We start from the raw sequence: 25,461 nt of genomic DNA, 5'->3' as shown, positions 1-25,461 counted from the left end.
GAAGAGATCACAAGGTTGTTAGTAAAGAATAACAGAGACAGATACGATCCACATCTCATTTCTGACTCAATCCCTAAACTGGGTTGCCAGTTCATTAAATGTGTTCAGGACTGTATTTGAAGTAGGATTTTAGTCTTGAGCACTCCCACTTGGGCTTTGCAAAGTGCTTCCCATGCAATTCCATGTGCTGCTATTCACTTTTTGCCCCAGGAAAAGGTCATACAACTAAAACTGGTGCCTAACCCTCAAGCACTCATTGAAGGGACAGGCTGCTTGACAGATGGATCACCAATGGAAAATGGAACAAACTGGAGGCAGCTCTGCATCTCATTCTCACTGAATTTTAGTGAAAGTTGAGCATCCATTTCCTTATGGCTTCTGTAAATCCCAACCCACAGGAAAACTGGCCTTGCCCAAACCAAGGAAGTTGCACTTTTTTCTGCTGACCAATGTGAGTTGACAAATCACTTAATCATGGTACAAACTGTGATTTCTTTAACATGCCTGGAAAATGACAAACCCGCTCTGGCAAGAGCCACTGTCACTGTCACCTTCACTACTGATGAAAGCCACATGGACACCAAGACTCTGAGAGGACATTTGCTGCATTAGAGGCAGCCAAACCTCTCAGCTCATAGGTGATCCTGGAAGAATTGACACGTCTTGGCTGACATCCTTTTGAAGTTTCTGGGGAAACATTGTGGTGGTCTAGGAGCAGCATTCCATGCCTGCTCTTTGACCCCTGTGCTTTGACACCTTGTGTGATGTCTGAGCTAATTCATCCCCATCTGCCAAGGGCCCAGCACAGTCAGCTGAGCTCCACTCCTGGATCTGACATCTACAAAACAAGACACCTTCCTCCAGTTCTTTATACATTAGCCATGGTCTTGGCTGGGAGAACAAAGAGGACATCCTTCTCTCCAACCCCAGCTCCTCAAACACATCCAAACAACAGCTCTGACCACAATCGACCACCCGGGAGAAGGAGAGAAATGAAGACAAATTAACTGCCAGGCTCTGTTGTGCCTTTGTTTTCCCTCCTCTTCCCTTCAGAGCAGCTTGTGTAGGTTGAATTTTAAACCTTCCTCTTGGAGAAATCCTCTTGATATTTTCTTTGCAGACATCAGCTGCTGGATTATTTAGGGGCACCTAAAAGTCTCGCAGCAAAAGTTGGCAAAAAATGACCCTTCCCAGCATGAATTTGGCCTTGTGGTCTGTAAGAGGACCTGGTGATGTCTGACATCTCCCAGGTACTTTGAGAGGTCTATATGACCCAGAGTGAGTTTATTTTTACAAATATTTTGTCTAATAGGGAACCTCTCTCATCCTAATGAGCTATGCCCTCAGGTCTCCCTGCCACCCTGACTACAAAAATCCTGGACACGATGATGTGGATGATCTGCAAAATGTTCTGTTTGTCATGCAGGACAATAATTCTAGAGCTTGTGTTCTCCCCATCTGGTCACTGCCACCTTCCCATCCTCCTTGGACAAGAATTATCTCCTGCTCCCCGAGACACAACCTCAATATAAATAAAATGTGTTGTGGCCTCTCACACATTTTAAATATCTGATTAAAAAATAGAGATTATGAATTAAGAAGCAAATCACAGCATCACCTGCTGGGGCAAAGGGAGATTCAGGTAAGAAAAGAATTTTCTTATATGAACATTAACTTTAAAAGTTCAATTTTAACCAAAGAGCAGAAAAGGGCTATTTATAGAAAATACTTCTTAAAAACCTGATCACTGCCTGGTGATACACTTAATAATATGTGGTGGAGGTAAAGTGGACTGTCAATAGCACAAAGGGAAGGAATAATTTTCATTTCCACTGTAGCCCTTTCATCTGAAGATCTGAAAGCATGTCACAGTCTGGCTGTCAAAAGCTGAAAAAATGTTATTAAAAAGGGTTATTTCTTTGTTTAGACATCCCCCCTCCCTCTCGCCCCTTCATGGCATCAGAACTTTTTCAGGACCTTTCCATTTAATTAGAAATTTTTTTCTTAATAGGAAATTTTCAATCAATCTTGAAAAAAACCCCAGGAATCCTGACTCCTGGGGAATACTAAGCAAAGGTAATGCATGAATATTTCCCTTACCCAAAGCCATATTTGCTGGAAAGCAGCAGGTGTGAGAAACTAAATTAATGTCTGCATGCTTTAAAGTCCTGGTGTAGCACTCTAGTCTCTCCTGAATGTTCAGGAGTGGCAGAATTGTGAGATGATTTGTGGGTATGTGGAATGATAAATATGCAGATGAGAGCCCTGTGCAATTTTAATCAAAACAGATTGCAGCAAGGAAGGGATGGAGGTGTTAAAAGCTATCTCAGCTGTCCTTCCTAACGAAAGCAGAAGGCTGATTAGATTTGCTCAGACACCCTCTACATGTCATGACTTGGAAATTAGACATGTAAATGGCAGGGAAAAAAGAAAGGGAAAAAAAAAAAAAAAAGGAAACAATTCCTGTCTAAGAAGATACTTCCTACATTTCAGCAGGAGGGGATCAAATATTGTCAGCACCATATTGGATTCAAGCACATCATGCTAAAAGCTGGGTAAAAGTGCAGAAGGCTGGATTGTGACAGGGAGGAAGACTCACCTGGAGAAGAGCCAAAGCCCTCTCCAGGGAGCACAACAAGGAGCATTTTGAGGTTTGTGAATTGCTAACCCCGAAACAGATTGCTGTGATCTGTTAACTGCAGGAAGTTCATGTTTCCAGACTTTCCTCCAAGGCGTGATCCGTGTGTTCCCTGCAGCCTGGAGTGCCCAGCAGGGCACTGTGGAGGCACTGACACCACGGTATCACTGCCCCCTCTCCTCAGCGACCGCCAAAAACACAGTGAAGAGTTATGTTATGTGTAGTAAATATAATTTGCACCATTTCTAGTATGATATGTGTGATATTGAATATTTGTTGGAGTATACACGTTTGTATTAGGAGTCCCCCCAACCTTGCAGGCGAAACATGGTGTATGTTGAAACCCAATTTACAGGTAAAAGGATGTGGCTGGCCAGGAGATGGGGATGGGCCATGGCTGGAGAGATTTGGGGACCCCAGGTACTGATCATGGTGTGAACGACCCGGGATGGATCTCATGGAAATCCTCGGGCAGATCCATGGGAATGCAGCATTCCCATAAACTTCATCAAGGGATTCACCAACTCCTGACACTGAATTGTTCTTCTTCATCACCAAAAAAGAAAATCTCATTAACCTATGGACTCTGAATGGAAGAAAAGACTGATTGCTGAAATCTTGGCCTCAGGTGGAATTTTCCCTATAAAAACCGTTTGTGCCAGGCTGGAGGTGTGTGGGCACAGAGGAAAACCTCTGCTGGGGCTGACTCCTTGTTGCACACCCAGGGCTGACCCCGGGCTCGGCTCTGTTCTTTCCTTGTGGCTGGCTAGATAAAATTTGATTGCAAAATAAATATTTTATTTTTTTAGTTTAATTTGGCTGGACAAATTTTCATTTATAACAGTTATCTCCTGGGGATATTGATCTGACCTGGACCATTCCCTGTCTGCAGACATGGGGAAATGGGGCATTTTCTGCAAGGAATAGAAGCAGTGCTGTTCTACAGGACTCATAAATCCAGATCATCTGCCAGAGGGCATTTTCACAAGGCAAGGCCTCAAAAGATGCAACCTCTGAAAGCCAGAGGGCTGGGCTGCTTTTACCAAGAGCCTGTGACTCCTGAGGCTCTGGGAATCTTCTCCAGAAAAACTGGATTAAATCTGAAGTCACTTGAAATGTTCTCAAAGCAAGGGACTGGGGGGGACCTGCAAGTTTTGACGTATCAGGCCAAAACATGAATGGCTCTGACTTCATGATCTTCCACTGCTGTTTCCACACATTCATAACTGCAGAAAATAATTTTCTTTCCTTTCCAATTCCAACAGGGTGAAGGAATCAGCATGGATGCTCAGTGTAGGTAAACTACATTAAATCACAGTGGAGAGCAGAAATTCATAACACTCCTAAGCCATCAGGCTTGAATCTTTTCAGCAGAAATGATCAAAGCCAAATTGTCGCCTTTATTTTTTTCTCCCCACCTCTTCTTTATTTACATTTTATCCATGCTAGGGAGAGGAATTTTAAGGCAGCCGAATTTAGAATAATTCAGAAAATCCGCTGTGTTCCCCAAGGCTCCCAGAGAACGTGTGTGCAAAGAAGTGTGGCAATTGTTTCAACCCCAATTAGACCCCACAGATACGAGCAAGCCCTGAGGGTGTGAAGCTCCAAAGGGAAATTTTCATAATTCAGGAATTTTCTTCAAAGTCTTAAATTGGCTGCACAAAGAGGTGAAAGGAGGGTCATAACTTTCATAGGAGACAAGAGGAAGCTGATTGCCTTTTTCTCAATGGTTCTAACAGATAAAAGTGCAGAGTGATAAGCAGGAATCCATCCAAGCTGCAAGGTGAGAACTTACCTTGAAGTTATAGTCAAACAACTTCACTTCTGCCTCCATGGCCAGGTCACAAAGAATAAACACTCTGCAAATGCTCTACAGTTTTCTAGATGAGAAATCCCACTTCTGGGAAGCCCACACAAAATTATAGATGCAGGCTCAGTGACCTCCCATTAATAAATAGCACTAAAAAAAAAGCCTTTGGCACCTCACCTATGCCAGATTTTCAGGCTAAAGCTCTTCCTGGAAATAAAAAAAAGGGAGATAAGCATTAACCAAAAACTCTCCCTGGAAATGACAAAAGGAGATAAGCATTAACCAAAATGATCTGGCTGGCTGTGGGAGTGCAATGAGAGTGAAAAGAGGGGAAAAAGCAAGAAAGCCTCCTCTGGAAAAAACTCCATGGAGAAAGGGGCAGAGAGGAAACAACTGGAAGAAAGTTTTAAAAGTTGTTTAACTGGAGGAGTTGAAGTGTAGGGATACAAGTGAAACAAATCCACTTTTTCAGTCACAGAAGGGACTCAGTGGTGTTCACAGCCCCACAAGAGGAGCCTCATGGCATCCAGATGTGCTGGAGGAAGGCAAAGAGCCTTTTCTCTGAAAGCTTTTTTTAATTACAGAGGATAAACAAAGCACACTCCTCTACTTTAAATACAGACAACTGGGACGTGGAGAGGCTGACACTGAGACTCCCAAGCTCCCCAGCTCCTCTGACTTTTTTGCTGAGGTATTTTACCCACTGCAAACCAGAGGAAGCTGATGCAGCTTTGCTGAGTCCCACCACAGTGGTTCCAACACCTCCCAGAAGGCATTTATGGCCCTTAAAGCACATAAAAGCACATCTTCCTCTGGATGTGCCTGCCTTTGTGACTTGAATCCTTCCCATTTCAGGACACAGCAGCAGTTTGTCTTTGATGTGGGTGAGCAGTCACAGCTCAGGGCTCTGGATGCCCCCGGAGCCACCTGTGTCCCATCTGGTGCTGGCACTGCACATTTCAGAGCAGAAACTGAGGACAGACACAACCAAGAGCACCCTGAATGCAGAGATGGGAATGCCTCTGCACAGTTAATTCAGGATTGACTCCTGAGCTGTCACAAAGGAGAGTTTTCAAGCCCAGAATGCTTCCATCATCCATTCCAAAGGTTTGCCCATGCCACTGGAATTAGTCATAACAACAAGAGGAATTTTAGATTATCTTAAATCCTATGAGAGGTCCTGTGATCACGTCAGTCTCTTTCAAAGAACTGCAATTAAAACAATGCATGGGTACTTTTTGCCCCCTACAGCCCCTGAGATCCTGCATTAAATGTCACTTAGCTAAGCTGAGCTCTTCACTCCAGCTCAGTTTTCAGCTTTGGCTCTTAGATGATGTTCCTGTTTTGGGGAAGCTGTAGGGTCTCTGTTTCACAGATGCTACTGCACAGCATTTCGAAATGAAACAACTTGGATGCATTTTAGCCTCCACCCATTCTACCTTGGCTGGAAAGCAGCACTGCCAGGGCTTTGCCAGGGCTGTTTTGGAAGGAATTTTAATTAATTGCTTTGTGTACAATTTAGAATTTAGCAAAGGCTCATATTTCAAAGCCATCAGTATGACAGTGCCACAAAGGGGAAGGAGAAATAATCCACTGAAGCCAACATCCATAAAATGTGAAAGAGCTTTGGTAAATTCTGAATGATAAGCATAAAAGAAGACCCATGAGAGACTAAACCTTCTGTTGTACAGTTACTGTTCTGAGGTAAATGAGCATGATTATTCCAGTATAAACTACTTTTGTTTCAGAAGTTTTGTCCTCTTAGCCATGGAAAATCTCTCCAGGTCTATCCTTGTTCAGGATCTCAGAGAGAGAGCAGAACTTTCCAAACTAAACAATGAGTTTGGCTCTTTTTCAAAGCAGAGTAAAAATTCAGGGAGGTGGTATTATTCCAGTATTACTGGAATAAACTTTGATCAATGAAATACTGAATATATTGAGCAAATCTCATGAATTAAAATAAAAATTAAATCAGCTGGCAGAGATATAGCTGGGAGAAAATGACTGCTGAAAACATGCAATTATTAAAGAGAAGTGAAAAACAGATTATGTGACGAGGTGCCTACAATAACAGGATATGGAACCCAGCAATCAAGAGGTGCCTTCCAGTTTCTGGGTCCTACAGACTTCACTGATTTATGTTTCTTAGGAATTAACCTGGCTGATGATGAGAAAAGCAAAGAGATGCTGCCTGAACATACCATTGCTATTGGTATTCCATCAGGATCAAAGGAGCAAGAGCTCAGGAGAGAGCCAGGAATGTGGGAATGGCACCAAGCTGGGACTTGGGAGAGCTGAGATCATCCCTCACTTCTGCCATTTCAGCCCAGTCAGTTCTCACCCTGATTTCTAGTAAGTCTAAATAAAGTACAAATAACTAAACTTCCTAATTCTATGTTTCCACCTGTTCTAGAAAGATTCTTCAGTTTACCCCTAATAAAAAGTCTTCCTCTGCTATCAATTTTTCTGCATAAACTCTATGCTCTTCATGCTAGAATGTCTTAATTCTTTCAATACACCACCTGGATTAGAGGTTGCCCCAAGTGTGTTAAATAACAGGAGCCAAGTGCCTACAGCTCTTAATAAGGTTTAATCACTGCCACCCTCTACATAGGTCACAGGTGGGGACAAGATTGATGGTGAAAAGGACAAAAGAGTCCTTGGGAAATGGTACAACCTGGCAGGAGCAGAGCTGCTCTGACACCACCACCATGGTGTTTAGGGCAGTACTTACTCTTCAGGCCAATTATTTGTAGAAAAAACTCAAACCTCGAGGCTTTTCAACATCACTCTCCAACAGGTAACCCAAGCACGATGAAGAATTCACATTTACAGGAGCAGAGCCCAAGGAAATGGCATCTGCTGAGCCCTGTGATATCCCAGCTTGCCTTGGCTCGTGTCAGAGCCTTGCAGCTATTTAAGCTGTTGTTTAAATGAGAAGCATCCAACGTGGCATTATGCAATGATTATATATAGGCAGCCAGCCTCGGGAAGAGACCACACTAAAAGCAGGAATCCAAAGCTCTTAACTCATTTTTGGTAGCACCAGATTTAATAAAATTATCTGCATTAAAAGTGAGTGAAGGTAATTGCTGAGTGACTTAGAAGCATGGTGCAGAATTAATCAGACCACACTCATAACGTGGTGTTTAATCTTTCATGTAATTTGCGGCTAAATGTGCATAATTAGAAACAAATAAATGATACATCTCAGTGTGAGCCACAGATGAGCTGCCTTTCAGCATGGTTATGAGCTTCTGACTAGGGGTAATGGGGCTTAAATGAGGTCTCCAGCTTGGGACTTGACAGTGATGGCTCGGGTTTCAACTTTTCTATTTTTCACATTCTCTGCTGCTTTAGTCTGTGGGTCTGGGCTTCACATGAGGGGATGCTGAGCTCTGCACAGAGCAGGGAGACAAAACAATTCCTGCTCCAGCTGGGCACCAAGGACAAATGATCCAAATCTCAGCCCAGGAGCACAAACACCGTGGGCTGGAGAGAGAAAAACAAGCAGGATGGGACTGCCTGGGCTGAAGCTGGAATGGGACAATGAACTCCAAGGTGCCAATGGAGCAGAACTGATCCCAGGGAGAGCCCCGGGAGCGCTCGTGCATTTTGGGACCATTTTGGGTCATTTGGGTGCAGCCCTGGCTGGGCTCTGGTGCTGCCCAAGGTGGATCCATGGAGGAGATGCTCTAATAAATCCCTGCTTTGTTCTGTAGCTCTGTCCAGCCTCTGTTCTAGGACAGCCTTCTCAAGGCGTCAAGAGGATATTGCCTTTTGGTTCATTTTACTTCAAGAACTGCAGGAGTCCTTCCTGCATTTCCTTGGAGACCTCCAGCAAAAGTGTGCCAGGCTGGGGAGCTGCTCACCACATCCTCCTCTTCATCACAGGGGCAACAGGAGCGAAGTCTTGCCATCCACACTGAGATCCCAAAGCACCTGGCTGGACACCCACCAGCAGGGATGATATCCTTGGCATATTGGTGCCATCCAATATTAGGTGCTAAAGGCCTTGAATGCTCCAAGACACCACAATGGAGTCACTTCTCACCCACCAGGGAGGGATTTGTGCCACCTTTTGGCAGAGGGGGAGTTTGGGGAGCGCTGTGGGTGACCCCACAGAGCCGCTCCCAGCTGCCAGGGCTCCGAGCATCCAACAAAACCCCAACACACAAAGGGAGCTGGGACTGAAAACCAGCCCTGCTCCATGAGTGCATCCCTGTGCCAGGGCAGCAGCCCAAAGGCAGCTCCAGCCAGCGGGGCAGGCTGCTTGGTAGCAGAAAATCTGAATTTCCATACGCGTTTCCACCCAGACACTGAGGAGGACATTGGCAAAGTGTATGCCTGGCCAAGGGGAGGTGGATAAAGCACTTCCCTGCAAAGGTTTATTTTGGGTGTGCTGGAGGCTGAATTCCTGTGCTGGAGTAATCCTGGGGATGAGGTCATGTGTTCCCTGAAGGGGCTGCTTTGTAGCCCATGTTAGCAACGCTTTTTCTCTTATCAAGCATCTGATTAAACTCACAAAAGAAGGGTCTTTAAAAAACAGGCTCAGGCAGAATTAAGAAGTGAATAAATAAATTGAATTTGGGTTTTTTTCTCTTTTTCCCCCCCCTTTTTTATTTTTTTTAAATTTTATTTTGCTCGCCAGGAAAAGGGGAGAGGAATAAGATGGGAAAGGGGGAAAAGACACTGATTCCTTGTTCTGAGATGACAGAACAAAGATCTTAATATATATTCAAGATTTCTACAGAGCCAGCCCTGTGGCAGACATCACACCCACCCATGTGGCAAATGTCACCTGGGAGGGTCACAGGGCAGCACCCAAACAGCACAAACCACCCCACACCTCTCCCTGCCAGGGTGATCCAGCAGGCACCTTCTGCAGCAGTGAAACCCTTCAGAACTGGGCTTGTTCCATTATGGAGGAGGTAAACTCAATTTTTATTTGACTTGAAGAAAGACTTGGCTGATTTGCACTGATCTCTCTGTAAGCACTCAAGGATAATTATAAATTATATCTACTGTACTTATTGGAATGAAAGTGTTTCATATCAGTTATTTGGTGGCATCAGTGGTCCCCTATATTAGAAGAAACTATTTCTCTTTGTTTCTCTCATTTTGTATAATTTCATTCAGTATTTCCCTCCATTGTCCTCTCCATTGGATGTCAAAAAATAAAAGGTGTAAAAGTTGTCTCTGTAAAAGAACTGGAGCCAAGTGGTGATAAATTAACAGTACAAGTGCTTGAACGTTTTTCAAAACACATATTTGGTCATTAAAAGGTGCCATTTTTTATTTGATTCTGAAGATTCAGCAAGAAAGAAACTAAGAGGGAGTCAGCAGCATTTCAGGAGTTCCTATCCTTGAGAAAAAATTCCCTGACAAACCTTTTTTGTAAATCTTTGAAACCAGTAATGGCTTGCTTTGAACCAAATGGTCTGTTGGAAAGAATAACCGCCTCAATAATTTCTTCAAAGGATTCCTGCTCCTTTTTCTAATAGAAGCCGAAGCAGCCTGGCCTTCAATTACTAAGTGAAAATTTATCAAAGTGAACCCACAATGCTCGTGCTCTCCTGCACCCCAGGACAGAAAAAAGAGAATTAATTTCATGTTCACTCCCACCTCTAAAAGATCAGAGTTGCGCCCATCAGGGAGCAAAACATGTCAGTGCATCTTCAAACACCAAACTGAATTTTCAGGCAGCAAAATACTTCAAAAATACTGGTTCAGGAGCCAGAGGGCTCCTTATTGCTGGCTGCTCTGCCCAATTACCTTCAGCTTGTTCCATCTCCAAGCACAGGGATTCTTCTTTTCCCAATACAAATTCTGCTTGTTACCCACCAAAGGGCTGTAACCACGGATAAATAACACTCTCCTGCCCCCCAGGATGTTTGGCTGGGAGTCAGCTTGGCTGGAGATGTAAAACAAACAGCTTGGAAGAGTGGGCAAAGAGAAGAGAGCAGAGCTGGGGAGGGGCAGCAGAGGAGACAGACACTGAGGTTTCTCAGTTTTGGGATTTGATGGTGCTGCTCTGGTGTCTCAGACAGCTTTTGCCTCCAAGACCTGTCAGAGCAGCTGGTGGATTTGACCCGTTGGCACTGCAGGATTCACAGCAGCTAAAAATATGTCTGTGTATTACATTTTTAAAAATCCTGATTTTGTTTGAGGCAAAAAAAAAAAAAAAAAAGGATAAGACCATGCAAAAAGGATGCTGCTGAATGAGTACAAGGGAATAATGCAGCCTGGAGAAGATTTGCTGAAGTAATGTCTCACTCATGGTTTATGTTGCTCTTTCTTAGAGGTGCAAAGCCCAGGAAATGAAAAAGCTGCATCTATAAAAAGCAAAGGGTTTTTCTTACAAATTAGATCTATTCCCGTTAGGATATGAGGAGGTGAAACTCGGAATGCTGAGCTGGAAAAGCCAAACAAATGCTCATTTGGACTAATCTTATTTTTTAGAACATATTTCAGCTAACATTTCCAACAGTGGTACATATGCAGGTGAGATTTTGATCCTGGTTCTCATGCAGCATAAGGAAAGGAACAAATTCCTTCTGGATCTGTCTTGCAGGGACCTGTGGAAGGTGATGGATGAGAAAAGAGGCACAGAGCTCACCTGTGCTTTACCACAAAGCCTTGGCTTGTGGTGCTGTGACCTTTCTGGAGAAGATAAAATCTCCTTTATGGAATCTGGGAATACAAATTGCCAGATTGGTTTACCAGGGAATCAGCTGAATGATGGGGAAATCTAAACTGGAATTAAGTTTGAGGTGAACCAATAGGGCTGCCAAGGAACACGTTCACATTGGAATTAGAGTTTAGTGGAATGGTGAGGAACAGAATTAAGGTGACTTTGCAAAGTGGGAATGAACAGGTTCTCCCAGTGAATGGATTCCTCAGGCTTGGAAAGATTACATCTCAGCAATAGAGGCTGAGATAAAACCTTCCTGACTGCGGGTCTGCCATCCCCAAGTCTTTTCCACAAAAGAGAAATGGACCCATGTGATTGCCACAAAACCCTGTGCTCTCAGAGATTCCAGAAAGTGCCCACATCTTTGGGGTTAAAGGTGTGGTCCCCTGGTTAGACCTAAGGACTGAAACTCGGGCATCCTGCTCTGAAATGATTCCATAAATGATCTTCTGTGCCTCTGTTTAACCTCTGGTAAAACCTCACAGGGGCAATGTGTGTCCCTGTGAATTAAATGTTCTAAGGACCACACAGGAAAGGTGCTGTTAGATCTTCATTTCCATAATGCAACATCTTCCTGAGGAGTGCTGTAAAGTTGTCAGAAAATGCATCATTAAAAAGCAAAGAGCTGGAGTGTTATCCCTGCAGTGTAGGAGAGAAAGGGGAAATCTGCAGAGCTGCCCCAGCACAGGGAGGAGCTGGAGCTGCTGCAGAGATCCAGGGCAGGGCCAGGGGGAGCAGAGGGATGGAGCAGCTCTGCTGGGAGGGAAGGCTGGCACAGCTGGGGTTGTTCACCTGGAGAGGAGAAGCTTTTGGGTAATTGCAGCTTTCCAGGACGTGAAGGAGCCAACAAGAAAGATGGAGAGAAACTTTTTACAAGGGCTTGGAGTGGCAGGACAAGGGGGAATGGTTTTAGACTGACAGAGGACAGGGTGAAATAGGATATTGGGAAGCAATTCTGCCCTGGGTGGGTGACCAGGCCCTGGCACAGGTGCCCAGAGCAGCTGTGGCTGCCCCTGGATCCCTGGCAGTGCCCAAGGTCAGGCTGGACAGGGCTGGGATCAGCCTGGGACAGTGGGAGGTGTCCCTGCCACGGCAGGGGTGGTAGAATAGGATGAGTTTTAAGGTCCATTTCAAACCAAGCCATTCAGTCATTGTTTGATTCTCTGAAATGTTTTGTTCTGAAGAAGAAAGTCTGACCCATGTGCAGCACAAATGCACAGAGCCACAGGAGTGCCTGAAATTCTGGGTAACAATAGAAAACTTCACCTTACTCTGAAGCCAAGGGGTTGTGCCAGGCCAATTACCAGAATGAGAAGATGAATCCATGGAAATAAATTGTAAGGTTACCAAAACCCACAGAGAAAGACACCAGAGAATTTGAGAAAAATTTGCAACTGACCCAAAATGCACAGGTCCAGCTCATTCTCCCTTTCATCTCTGGAAATTTTATGGGATCTGAGGGATCATTCCCACACATGTGGGATCCTCCTGCACCTTGGTGTGCCAATGTTTGCTGCTGTTACACAACCCAAGAGATTCACCCCTGTGGATGGGAAGTGCAGGAGAATCCTTCATCCAGCTCTGACCACTGAAGGAATTTTACACCAGCCACAAGAAAAAGCCTGGTTATTTTATAGAGGAGATAATTGAAATGTGTTGCATATAAAGTAAAAAAAAAAAAAAAAAGAGAAGCAGCATTGCAAGAGGTAACCATGGGAGAACTCACACCAAACCCAGCTGGTCTAACTCACAGGGACTGGGATGAGGCACAAGTTAACAGAGAATTCAGTTTGCCCTTGGAACTCGGTTTTTGTTAAGGGTTCGGACACTTGAGCATCAGTTTCTGGAAATGGGAGCTCAGAAAAGAGAAACAAAACGAGCAGGTCAGTGGGGAGCTCTGGAGCTGCATTCAGGCTCCTGGCAGGGGACACAGCAATCAGCCAAGTGGAGCAATTTGCTACAAACTCGGAGGAGGGGGGGAAAAAGCCATCTGCTAAATACTTTTTTCTCACATCTGCAAAGAAACTTCTGTTCTTGTGGTTGCTGTCAGAGGGGGAAGAACAAGCCCGTGGCAGACACAGCCTGGACAAAAACTGTGGATTAGAAGCAGCAGGGCACACCAGAGATGGGAACAGCAAAGACAACAAAAGATTCAGAAAAACTGGCGCTGTTATAAAAACAGAGGCAGGGCTGTAGAAATGGGTCACATCCAAGGGGCTTGTGGAAATCAGAGTGGATGGGTCACAGCTTCCTTTTGCCTGGTTTTTAATCACCTGGCTATCATGGCCAGACACATTTTCTAAATGCAGCTACAGAAAAGGGAATACCTTTCTTACACCTTTGCATCTGGGTTTGAGTTCAGAGCAGCAATTCTTGGCACTTCTGCTGAAAATGTTTTTCCACTCTAGGACTGATTTACAAATATAAAGAATTACTTAATCCTTCACTGCTCTATGAAACATGTATACTACTGATTTCATTGCTGGGTAAATAAACCAGGAGCATATTAAGGCCACATGAAAGGAGGGTGTTCTGCAGCTTCCTTTTCCTTCACATGAAGTTACGTGCGGAGCATTTTCAAAACCAGGGCTGCAGAAACACCTGGTTGCTGCCTGAACTCCCTGCTTGCATTTCCAGCACAGGAGTGACTTTTACCCATCCCTCTCTGAGGACACAAGCAGAACTCTGGGCTGCTGAACTGGGAATTGAATGCAGGCCATGGCAGAGCTGCCACAGACACAGAAGCCTCAATTAGTGCCTTTTCCAATATTAAAAAAAAGAACCCTTTCACAGCAAAAGCAGCTCCTGTGCATAACCTCCCAGCAGAAACCACTCCTGCCTTTTAAGTATGTCCTGTACCTTTTAATAAAGCCTTTGCTAATAGCAAAAGCATTTGCTTGGGCTCTTGGCTTTTCCCTGCTCACAGCAAAGACGCGGAGCTGGAAAAGATCTACGGTTTTCTAAACTTGTCTTTGGAAAGTTTCTCTGCCAAGTTACACTTTGTCAGGAGCTCATTATTTTCTGGAGGCTTCGCTTTGAAATAGTTTGAGGGCTTTGCTGATGCAGTTTCAGACCATGAGGTTCATGTGCTCGCTCGCATGAATCACAGCAACTCGTGTTCCTTCCACACACACAGCTCTGCTTCATTTCCAGGCCCTTCTCCATGCTGTTGCTTCCAAAACCACCTATAAATTTTCCAGAGCCCATTTCACAAAGTTCTAGGTGGTTTTGGGATGAGATGGGAAGATCAGAAATTCAAGACTTCTGAATTTTCTTCCCACTCCTTTCATGCCAAGCAGGAGTGGCTGAGAACAAAGGAGCAGCTGGTCCTGGAGATGGGAACTTGGCCAGTGTAATTTGTCTCCCAGATTCATGATTTAGGTATCAAGCATAATTTTTTTTTACTGAAAATGAGAGGTAGGAAATAAGCCATCAATAGAAATCAATAAATATAATAACAATAGGCAAAGTAGTGGCTGGTCTGCTATAAAAAAACAGATGCCAATTTAATACATAAACCAAAAACATTGGTGAAATCTGTGCAATAGAGATAAGGATCATTTATAAGAACCATAAACTACTGACATATTAAACAAATAGACAGTGAATAGGCACTGAGACAGCACTGCTTTGTACAGCACCTCTGAGGAAGCTGTTTTTCAAATTTCTGCTGGAGGTCAGGAGCAAGAGATGAGCCAAAATTCTGCTCCACACACCCAGCCCCACACTTTTCCATATTTAAAATCATTTTAGCTGAAGGAATGTCACGTACAGAGGCAAGAGAAGTGGAATTCTTCTCTTTTAACAGCTTTGCTGTAACTAAGAGCACGAACAATTTACATTTATATTGGTCTGGAATAACAGAAAGTATTTAATTGTATGGATTGCTGCAGATTATATTGGTCAGCAGGCAGCAGGGTACTTTCAGAATCCATTATGAATATTTGCATGTGCTTTATAATTTTACTTTGATTTAACCATATACTTATTCAAGCAATAAAAATGACTCAGAACTCAGGCATAAAAGCCTGCACTATTCCTAGGGACCACAATTATCATTCCTGTCATTAGCAGGCTTCGGGCATGGTTTTAAAAGAAGCTGAGGAAACAGATGGGTAACCCTTCACCAGGCAGTTCCTTGCTTTTAAACCAATTACGAGTTTCCCTGGGCAGCTTTTCCTCCCTGCTGGAGCTCCTCTGTCCTTGGTACTAGCACCTCAAACACACAGGGATGTGCACATTTTTCTAACTCACAAGACCACAGAAGGAGTTCCTTGAAATCCGACTTCCAGTAATCGCCCCCGGGCAGCAGATCTGCCTGGCCTAGTTCTGTCACATGTGGTAGCATCAAGAATTTGCATCTTTGGCAACCCAGGGAAGGGTAGCAAACTCAGAGTGGAGCAAAACACTTCATGAGGAGAAGATGGAATGAAATCAACCATGGCTTGGCAAGGCAAAATGAAATGTAAATGAGAGGCACAAGATATGAAACAAATTGAGTGCAAGGCATTTGGAAAAAGAGAGGAGGCTGCTTCTGAAAAGTCCAGTCTGGGGATGTTTTGCACTGCTCTGATGTAAAGCAGAGGCACTTATGTAATGTAATGGAAATTACAGCCATAAACACAGCCCTGAGCGGTGATTAGTGACTGAACTCGGACAAAAATCTGCACTGCTGCCTCAAATGTCAACAAATTGGGCACTGCCACATTAATGGGAGGCTTGAGAGACCTCAACCAGCTCTGACCTTGTTCTCTTAACCCACAGTGACTTGAGCCCTGCCTGTGCTGAAGCCTTGGCTGGCAGCAATTTGAGCCGAGGGATGGTGAAAGGAGGGACATGGAGCTCAATTATCCAGCACCAGATCCCCAGTGAAATCAATGCCATTGTGTCACATGAGAATTTGGCTGGCAGCCCCTGAAGTCTGCCCAGGAGAAACCCATCCCCTCATCAGGGCAGGCTGGAGGGGACAGGGGACAATGCAGGCAAAGAAGGGCCACGCTGGGCATGGAAAATGCTCCGTGGGTTCTAATTTCCCCTCTGGCAGCCTGGGTTTGTCCCTGTGCTGCTCCAGAATCAGCACTCCTGACCTATATGAGCACAGAGCAAACTGGAGCAGCCCAAGGCATCCTCTGCACAAAGGTATCATTAAGGCAATGTGTGTCCTGTGGACATCCAACACCCCGCACCACAGGGAATTCAATATTGCTCCTGTCAGCAGGAAAACTCTCTCCCAGGGGGAGCTTGACATCACACACTCAATTTTTAGTTTATTAATTTCATTTTTAGTTCAATTAAGCCCCCCATCCCTTTACATCCTGTTACAGGATTACAGGATATATAGGGCATAAATAACACAGAGAGGCTGTGGATTCCCCATCCCTGGAATTGTTCAAGGTCAGGGATCAGAACAACCAGAAAGGTGTCCCTGCCACATGGCTGGTGGTAATAAACTGAATTTCCTTGTTTTCTGACAACAACCCTGGCAAATCCCAACGTGCTCTTGCTAAGACAAATAAAGAATATATGAGGTAGCAGCCATAGAATGACAAATAAAGCAACAAATAATGCTGATGTGTTTGAGAATGGCACTCTCTGGGTGCATCAAGCCTGGAGCTGCAGCACTTGCAGTGCTGGCTCCCTGTGATTGACTTGCTAACCTGTAAAGTGGCTAAGTCGACATCATAATTAACACTTGGCAGTGGAAATATAAATTCCCTGGCTTGTAGGTGGTATATCCTCCTCTAAACACTCCACTTGGCCACCAAACTGGAAAAATAGATAGGACATTCATGAGGAGTGCTCGCCATGGGAAAAGCCAGCGGGTTTTTTTTTTTTTTCCTGGAAACTGTTTACATGGCCAAAATCCTTCAGCAAGAAAAATGATCTGAGAACTTTCCCTTCATATGTATCCTGTTCTCCCATGCCTTGTGGCCCACAGTGTGCAGCATTCATTGGGAGGCAGCCCTGAATTACTGCGGTACAAGCAATGCAGGAGGGAAGTACAAGCCACAAGCAAAGGGAAAATATGCATTACACTGGCTCTGGCCAAGAGGAATGGGCTGCCTGCAGATCACAAGCTACCTTTATATCTTTCTTGGCATAGACCTTTGTCCTGCAGCACAGAGAAGCTATTTAGGAGGATTCAGCAGACCCAGAAGGGGCTGGCCTTCCAAAGGAACCAGGAGAGACAAAGAGCCAGTGCAAAGTGGCCACTGAGCTCCTGTTGAGAGGCCAACAAACAGCTCCTGACAAGATGAAACCCTGAGGAGGGAGATAACCACCAAGGGTTGGTGCTGAAGTGCTCAGCACACACTGAGAGTGACCCTTTCCTGTCCAAATAAAGGCTTTTCATCACAGCAAAGAGGCACAAAACCACTGTCCCCAGAATCCTCAGCCCACAGCCTCCCTCACCTGCTGGCCTGCATCCTGTGCCTGAGACAAACCCCAAACTGACCAACAAAATCTGCTTCTTTCCAGGTCTTTTGATTTCTTGGCAAGGGAAAGTGAACTTATGTCTTGGAAATAAAGCTTTTTTTAGCCCTTTTCCAGTCTTTCCTTAATGGTGGAAATAACTCTTTAGCCAGTTCTGGTGGGCACACAGGGAAAGGATCTCACAGTTTGATTTTCATGTATAAGCAGAAGAAGAAATTTATGTTCCCTTTTAGCTTTGTGCTGCCAGCATGGTGGAAAAGAAGATAAATTTAAAGAAGAATCAAGACTGCTTAGATTAATATTCTGCTAAACATCCTAATTCCATAACAAAATTAGCATTTGCAATTTTAGGCTTATGAGCTTAGCAAGTTCTGGTGCACGTTGGGCAGAGTTAAAGCCAAAATCATTAAAATGGAATTTCCCCAGGCTCTCAGTTTCAGTCTCCTGGGAGGCTCCTGGCCAATATCTATCCACACATAGTCAATGCTCCAGCCTGCCATGGGAAGAGGCAGCCACTACAATAGACCTTTGTTGAGCCCAGGATTCAAGCAAGCACTTTTGGAAAAATCTGTATTTAAGGTTTCTGTCCTGCCACCCTGCGCTTTCTCCTCAATTGCTGAAGAGAATATGTTTCCTGAGCATGAAACAATATCATTTTTGTGGGCAGTTTGGAAAGCGAGCGCGTGTACGACTCGAAGAAAAGCTCCCTTTCTGTGGCCTGTGCGGGGCTGGGTTTGGGGAAAGGGCTTTCTGTGGGAGTAATCTTTCAAAGTAGGAAGCAGAGCTCCCCCATTGCTCGGGAAGAATGGACCTCCAGTGGGCTAATATGTGATGGATGACTGAATGCAAACTTGGCAACGTTGCCCTCCGCTCCCCAAAGAATACAAAATGCCACTGCCTATTCGGGCACCGGGGCTCTCCCGTTGGAAGTGCTGAAAACTTGGCACTATCCCACCTTAGTTTAATTGAAACTGCAGACAATTAAGGATGGGAGCTCGGAGAAATTTCTTGCGACAAGATCAGCTCAGGATGGATTTGTCTTGGGTGATTGGCTCATGCATAAGCCAAACAAGAATATTAATGGTGAGTTATTTCCCACTGACTCCAAAACCTGAGCGGCAAAATCTCACATTTGTTTAGGAGGGGTGTGTTGGGAGGTGTAATTTATATTAATAAGTATTATTCAAATTCTACATCTGGATAAGCTCTCTGAAGCTATAGATGAAGGTTTTTTTGGTGTTATTTGTTCAGCAAAAGGACAGGCAGCATATAGGAGAGAGGAACAATGCATTTAGAAATCCAGGAAAATCTTACTTTAAGGACAATTCTAATTATAAGGGCACATCTAGCATTCATTCAATGCTAAAAAGTGATGCTAATTCATTCAAACTTGGCCATTTTAGCAGAAGGATCCCCATCTATTCCCTCTTTCAGTGGCCAGACACTTCCTGCAGGCTCCAGAGCCACCTCTTGTCAGGCAGGATCCCAGGGACTCCTCCTCCCAGTCTGCCCATTGCACACCGTGGGGTTACATCATGCACTCAGGGATTTCAGAGGCTGGAACAATGCCCAGTCTCTGACTTTTCCCACATGTGGAAGGCTTTTAACTCCAGCTCTGGCTGGCCAGAGGGTCAGACACACGAGTGGACAGCGAGCACCGTGGGAGGGGAGGTTTCACACCTGTAGAAACCCTGAGCTTAGTGGAAACTGCAACCACTCAAGGTTGTCCCTCAGGGTTCTTCATTTCTCTGCTTTCCAGTCTCAAACAGCTGCCTTCTTATTTCCTTTTTCTCTTCACTATACAAAGAATTTTTTTGGGGGGAATAGCTAATAAGAGGAATTGCAAGTTCTCTGTGGCAGAGAGCATAATTTCTTAAACCTCCTCTCTCCTTCTAGTGAGGCTCTAAAATGCTGGAGCAATTATTACAACAATAACTAACCAAAGCCATGGACAACAAGTCCTCTTTAATATCATGCAGTTTAATGAACTAAATTGCATCTTAAAAACTCATAAGCAATCTGTACACATTCCGTATTTTGAGCTCTTGACCTCAGGTTATGGTGTTTCCTGTCCAGAACTAATTAGTTACTAATCCTATAATTGCTTGCAGTTTTGAAGATTTCTGAGCCTGGTAGATGACAAAATATTAACTTATTTCACTTAGATTGCTGTCTTCCTTAGTTTCCCATTTCAGCAACAATGATTTTTTCTGCAAAAAGACATCAGCAGCTTCCTTAAAACCACTAAGGGCAGCTATTACATTTTATAGTAGTTTCAGATGTCTAGAGTTCATAACCACAGGGTTAGATCAGAGCTCAGTCTTTGAGCAGGGTGTGCTAAACTCACACCAGTAATGAAGTCTGAGAAAACACACATTGGTAAATCAGAACCCAGTTTCAAAGCCCTGTATCTCAAACTGACACAGTGCAAAATGAATTCCTTTAATTATTGGAAAGCTGAGATTTCGAACTTTCCAGGGATGTAAATCATCAACTCCTAAGCCTGGAGTTTTATGAGCCACTAGACCTTAAAACTGTCAGTGGCCCTTCAGCTTAGCAGACTGTGATGGCACAAAGCCAAGGAGGAATTTATCAAGTCACAGGCTTCAAATGAGAGTAATTATTTAAGCACTCTGGATTTCTCATGGCACAGAGGTAGGACAGGTGAATGTGTAGCTGATAACCAAGCAACCTCTGCATTAATTTTCCTTCCAAAGGTAATATTCCTCCAGGGATACCAGGGCTCTCTAAGGGATATGGGACTGGATGGAAACTCTTTCTCCTTACATCCACTTCCACCAGACACCCATTGTCCAACCCAGAACAATTAAATGCCATCAGAACCACTGAAACCTTTAGACAGATACTACAAGACTGGGTAAACAGAGGCACCGTGGTGTTGTACCAGGAAAACAGCACAGAAATGGCCAAGCTGGTTTTCCAAATGGTTTTGCCAGGAGGAATGAAAGGGTTAAAGCTCTGGCTCCAAAGCAGCATCACTGTTTCACAGACATTTCTGCTTTTTAGTTCTGCCTGACTCTTGAAAAGGATGAGAGTCCCAAAAGGCATAGACCCTGCCATTTAATCTCATTTTCTTATCAAAAAGTGAGACAATGCTCAAGAACAAACTTTGACAGTCTCTTTATAGCAAGCCAGAATGCCTTCACCCATGAATAGTCTTTGGCTTTTTTTAGATATTTTATAAGAAGCACTAATATGAAAAAAAGCTGAACGTCAAACCCCTTTAGAAATTTTCTTAGAGAAACATGATAGTTAAATTTGAGTGAATACTGAGGAGAAATGATTCAGTTTTAAAGAGCTGGGTTAATAAAAGAGGATGGCTTTCAAAATACTTCAGCTAACAGTTACTCAGAGTTTGTGGAGCACATTTTAGCCTGTGTTTAGGGATTTTCCCAGTAAGTTCTAACACCATTAAGCATCACTATCTGAACAGGAGATTTGGGTTTGGTTTTTTTGCATATGCCCATGACCACTGTGTATCTGGAAGGGATTTCTTTAGCAGAATTTCTGCTTTCTCTCTAGATGAGACCTCCTGACATTCTCATCTGCAGGATGGGGGCTTTGCAGCAGATCCTTTGGCTCTTCCCCAGCTCTGAAAACACTGATAAAGTAACTCTAGTGACAGGATTAGGGGCTGGGATTTGCAAAGAAATTTCTCTAAGCTGAAAGGAGCCAGAGGATAAAATTAATGAGCAAAAAATATGGGAAGTGAATGCCAGTTTGGTATTTGGGATAGTGACTGTGGCTGGGTCAGTGAAGGGAGGCACAGCCCTTGTCACTCCTGTCCCATCACTCTGCTCAGTTCAGGTGCAAATCCTTCCCTGAGCATGGGGCAGCCCCTGCACTGGGAACACCCTGACAGCTCTTCCAGCTGCTCCCCAAATTCCCTGCCAGGGAAGTTGAGCTGCAGACAGACCAGTTATCTCCTCTTGGCTAAACACTTTCATCTGGTCAAACTTTCTCAGATTCAATTTGCCCCTGCGTTCTCTGTATCAGTAAGAAATAACCCAGAAGCCATCACATTTCTGCAAGTTCCCCTAGGGTTCAAAGGATGGTATTTAATCCTCATTTTCCACCTCATTTTTGGACTCCAACACCCCTAAACTGGTCTAGAGGAAGGTGTCCCTGCCCGTGGCTGGAGCTCTATGATCTCCAAGGTCCCATCCAACCCAAACCATTCTGTGATTTCACAGCTTTAAAAGGCAAATGCACAAACCCAGCACAATAAAACAACCCTCACATGTCACATTAATCAGAAAGTGTGTAAAATGAATTCCCAATGTTTACTATGGTCTTAAAAAATTAAACCAGGAGAGAAAACCAAATCCAAGAGCTGGATAGCAAGGCTTTTACCCAGACCATAGAGTTACATTCACCTCATTGTTTTTTGTTTTTTCATGAAGAAAAACTTTTATAAATGCTTTTATTCCGCTTTTTAATTTTATATTTCCACTGTGCAACACGACACATCATCATCATTTCAAAGTGAATATTCCTTTCCACAGTATGAGACAGACTTCTCAGAAGTTTAGATTAACTGCCAAAAACTTCTCTGTCCTGGTAGCCAGACAGAAAATCAGGCAGGGAAAACTCTGCAAAGGTGATGTAACACGAAGTCTTGAGTGAGTGAGTTTAGCTCCTAAATTAATCTAGAGTGTGTTCACCTTCTCCCAGCCAGCTTCTCCTTTTTAAGCCAATTTGAGCCTCTCTGGTAAGTGCAGACACAGTCATGCAGAAAATCTCAGTGCACCAGGGAGCAAGGAGCTGAGACACAGAGCAAGTGCCTCTGTTTTTCCATGAGGATGGAGAATTTCACCCTCCCGCTCCCAGAACCCACCCAGCAAAGCAGGGGTAATAAAATACCAGTTGAATCTTCCTTTGTGCTTTGCTCCCCACTGCAGCTAATATTACCAGACCTTTAAAAGCAACTGGAGCCCAGTGGGGGTGGGGAGGAAGGTGACAAAGGCTTTGGTGCAAAACAAACAAAAAAAAAATGTGGGGACAGCAAATGACAGGCGGGAAGGGCCCGGCTCTCATCAGGTCACAGACAGGAGCACATGAAGGGTTGCTTGGGAGGGTTAAAACCTGCAGTGGATTTAGTCTGGTTTGCGAGGTGAGGATGGGGGAAGCATCTCTAGCACTCCAGGAGCCAAGAGGAAATCCCAAATCTGCTTTCCTGCCCTGCCTGTCAATCCAGGCTCTGTCTGTGCTTGTGTGGATGCCCGGCAGCCAGCCAGCTCCTGCTCCATTCATTCACTGGGTCGGGTGGATGTCACCGAGACTTTTCTGACATGACTGCACTGGACAATGCAGCCAGACCTCGGGGCAGGCGTGCTCCAACCCAAAACCATTCCCCAGGAACATCCCTGCCCATCCACCTGCACCCACAGCCACGAGGATGTGACAATGCAGCCAGACCTCAGGGCAGGCATGCTCCAACCCAAAACCATTCCAAGCAGCATCCCTGCCCATCCACCTGCACTCACAGCCACGAGGATGCGACTCGTGGTGATGCCAGAGCATGGGTCACTGCAAACTTCTGTGTGCGAGAACTTTTTAATTCAGGGGGCAAGCAGACTTACCTTAGAGACTCTGACAGAGCTTAGATCCCACTGTGAGCAGCCTCCATGAAATAAATACGGTGCTCAAAGCCAGCTGGGCTCTCCTGACTTTGTTGCCGTCCTGTCAAAACTCGGCGAAGTTGCGTTGTCCGGAGCCGTGTGCGAGCGCAAGGCAGCGAGCTTTGACAGCAAGGCAAACTGGTCACAGCAGCCAGATTCTGCTGGGTTTATATAGCTGAGCTGCAAATCCTGATCCTTGGCTCGTTCCACTGTAATAGGATGCCTGAAGGCATTTTTTTTTTTCAGTTTTGCTTTAAAGGAACAGCCTCTCTCTCCCTCTCTCTGGCGTGGCTTCTGAAAGGCGCACACACACACATGCTCACACACTCACGCTGTCATCCACAGGCACACACACACACACACACACAAAAAGAATTTGCATGCGATTTATGGCTAAAGAAGGAAACCCCCTGAACCATTCAAAAAGAAAGTCAGCTCAGGGCGAATGAGTCAGAAAGCAGAATATTTTCCCTACAGCATCAGCAGAGTGCATTATCAGGAGTTTTAATCCCCTCACCCCCATTATTTTAATGTTGTGAAATAGTAGCAAGCTTGCATGAAATCAGGGGAAATAAAAGCAGGTTTAAATTCTAGGGACTCCTACAGAAATTAATGGGTTTAATGTCGGTGTAAATAGACCCCACTCCACGGGAATCAACTGCAAAATTCAGATTTACATAGAGGATCTGGCATATTCTCATCTTTTCAAGCCTGTGATCTCTTTTGTGTCCTTTTGCCCTCCTGCTCTGAAGAGCTGGGGGCAGAAACGTGGGGAATTCACAAGAAAAGTGAGCAGAGTAAAACAAAACACAAACAAAATAAAAATCCCCAAACTAAAATAGGAGAGATAAAAGCCCAAAGAGGACAACAGAGGAGGGATTCCCTTTCTTCTCAGATCAGATAAAAAGAGATTACGTGGCTGGCTGTGTGTACAGATAACCCAAGCACTTCTGTGAGCCTCAGGGCTGCCCTGCTTCCAACCTGGAGCTATCGGTGACACACAGAGTGCTCAGCTGGGACCTGCCCAGGGCTCTTTGTTGTCTCTCAGTTCCCCCCAACCTGAGGCTGGTGGCAAAAAAGAGAAGATCACAGTTAAAGGATTCTCATTAGCACGGATTTCCCTCTCCTGACACTAAAATCCTGTACCCCAGCCCGCTGTGCTCTGGGTTTCTTTTTCCCTTGGGTTCTGTTGTTGGGGAGGTGGTGGCAGAGGAGGAAAGAGGAAGATTATTGTTGAACTTTCAGGTCTGTCTTCCAGGAGAAAAGATGAAATCACTCTTCTGTTGGATGGTTTAGAAAGCAAGACTTACCCAAACATCTCTGAGGGCCATGAAAACACAAACTCCTGGGATCCTCCTCAGGAGCAAAGATGCTCATCAGGAGAAAGACTGATTTTTATCCTTATGAGCCTGGGAATTTCGGGTGATATTCCTCTCTGAAAACATCTCTCAGCTGGCCTTTCCCTGGCTCCATGGGCACATCAATGGATCTGTGTCAGACAGCTCAGGCTGGAGAGCAGGAAAGGTTCTTCCCCCAGAGGTGCTGGCACTGCCCAGGCTGCCCAGGGAATGGGCACGGCACCGAGGCTGCCAGAGCTCCAGGAGCCTTTGGCCAGCGCTGCCAGGGATGCCCAGGTGGGATTTTGGGGGTCTGGGAGCTGGGCTGGGTGGCCCTTGGAGTCCCTTCCAGCTCAGGGTATTCCATGATTGTGTAGTTCAGGATTTTTTTCCTTTTTGCTCCTCCACAGCACTACCAATCCTACACATTTAGAAATGGATGGGGGAATCCCTGACCCTGAAATTCTATTTTAGAAGACCATAAAATACAGAGCTTTTTTGCTGAGCTTTTTTGCCCACTGAAATGCTTAAGTTTTCCTTGCTGTGTCTTTTTGCACACCATTGGCCCCCTGTATGCCTCCTGTTATATCTGATTATATCACTGAGCTCACCCCAAGCTCTCCACACACAGCATAAATTTTAGTCTTTTCCAAACATCAACGCCCATTTCCAATTTCTGCATTAATTTTGTGAAATTCTGTGTTTCATAACAGTCATGCCCTCAGAGAAGAAATGAGCCTGTGATGAGAAGAGGGTCAGAAATATTACTGAATTCCTGTGAAAGGCTTTGAACCCTCCTTGAGCACCGATTTCTTAGAAGAACATCTTGTCTGGGCATCTCCAAGTGTGGGAATCCAGGGCTTCCCTCTGGCTGCCCTGGCAGGTCTGGGACCCTGGCAGGGGTCAGG

The 25,461-nt window shown here is 44.8% G+C and overlaps 1 protein-coding gene across 1 annotated transcript in view; it reads right to left on the bottom strand.

Moving 5' to 3' along the window:
• The window catches only part of TNC (tenascin C), a 72,858-nt gene extending 49,449 nt beyond the window's left edge, over window positions 1-23,409 (bottom strand). Inside the window, exon 1 of the mRNA XM_021551384.3 lies at window positions 23,178-23,409. The gene's annotated coding sequence lies outside the window, so the exon portion shown is untranslated. The remainder of the gene's footprint in view (window positions 1-23,177) is intronic.
• Window positions 23,410-25,461: the final 2,052 nt, after the last annotated feature.

Source organism: Lonchura striata, chromosome 22 (genome assembly GCF_046129695.1).
Source record: "Lonchura striata isolate bLonStr1 chromosome 22, bLonStr1.mat, whole genome shotgun sequence".
Lineage (NCBI taxonomy): Eukaryota > Metazoa > Chordata > Aves > Passeriformes > Estrildidae > Lonchura > Lonchura striata.
The sequence above is the reverse complement of the archived record's forward strand: the minus strand, read 5'-3'. Positions and strand labels throughout refer to the sequence as shown.